At 63.0% G+C, this 716-nt stretch overlaps 1 protein-coding gene across 6 annotated transcripts in view; it reads left to right on the top strand.

Moving 5' to 3' along the window:
- The window catches only part of unc13c (unc-13 homolog C (C. elegans)), a 100,176-nt gene that overhangs the window by 24,662 nt on the left and 74,798 nt on the right, over positions 1-716 (top strand). The window contains exon 1 of one of the 6 annotated variants that reach the window (XM_017032534.2): positions 15-604. The exons of the other annotated variants lie outside the window; for them this stretch is intronic. The gene's annotated coding sequence lies outside the window, so the exon portion shown is untranslated. Of the gene's footprint in view, positions 1-14; positions 605-716 lie in introns of those variants that run through there. 6 annotated transcript variants of the gene reach the window in all.

Here is a 716-nt window from a genome sequence, read left to right as displayed (position 1 = left end):
GGGAGAGGGAGAGAGATAGATAGAGAGAGAGAGAGAGAGAGGCAGTGAGGGAGAGGGAGGTTTAGGGGAGGAACAGACATTCTCCGGGCGGGCAGCTCACTCTCAGTCAGGGCAGCCAGGAACAGCCAACCACCGCAGCCTTGTCAGTCTCTCCCCGGCACCACCACCACCACCGCCCGCTTCTCTTTTTTGGACGAGACGCTCGGTGCTCTGTGGTTGTCCATGTGAAATAACGGCTTATTAGTCCGCGTCCCAGGCTCCCCGTCAGTGGGGGGGGGAGACCAACCGAAGACCCAGGGAGCATGGCGAAGAGGCGGGTGCGCGTTGGTCGGCGCGGCCAGGACTGTGATGGGCTGTGGTGGTGTCTGACGGTCACGGAGAGATGCTCTGAGCTCTGGTATTAGCAGGGCAGCTGCGCACCGAGCCACTCTCTCTCTCTCTTTATCCCTCTCTCTACCCCTCCTCCCAACGCCCCCCCCTCAAGCATCGTCGCCGGATCTCCTCGCTCCGACCATTTGCCTGAAACCGGGGGATCGTCTCCAGTCCACTCGTCTCTCCGTCCTCACACAGCTGGCGTCCCCGCGCGGACATCGGTCACTGTCAGGTACGTGCGGCGGCGGCGGCGGCGGAGCCTGCGTTGGGCGCGGGCTGCGCGTTTGCATGTGAGGGATGTCTGACTTCACCCTACATCTTCTTGTTGCTTCCCTCCCCCCCCC

The sequence above is a fragment of the Cynoglossus semilaevis genome, chromosome 5 (genome assembly GCF_000523025.1).
Source record: "Cynoglossus semilaevis isolate Cse_v1.0 chromosome 5, Cse_v1.0, whole genome shotgun sequence".
NCBI classification, from domain to species: domain Eukaryota; kingdom Metazoa; phylum Chordata; class Actinopteri; order Pleuronectiformes; family Cynoglossidae; genus Cynoglossus; species Cynoglossus semilaevis.
Note: the sequence above shows the minus strand (reverse complement) of the source record. Positions and strands in the feature narration are given on the sequence as shown.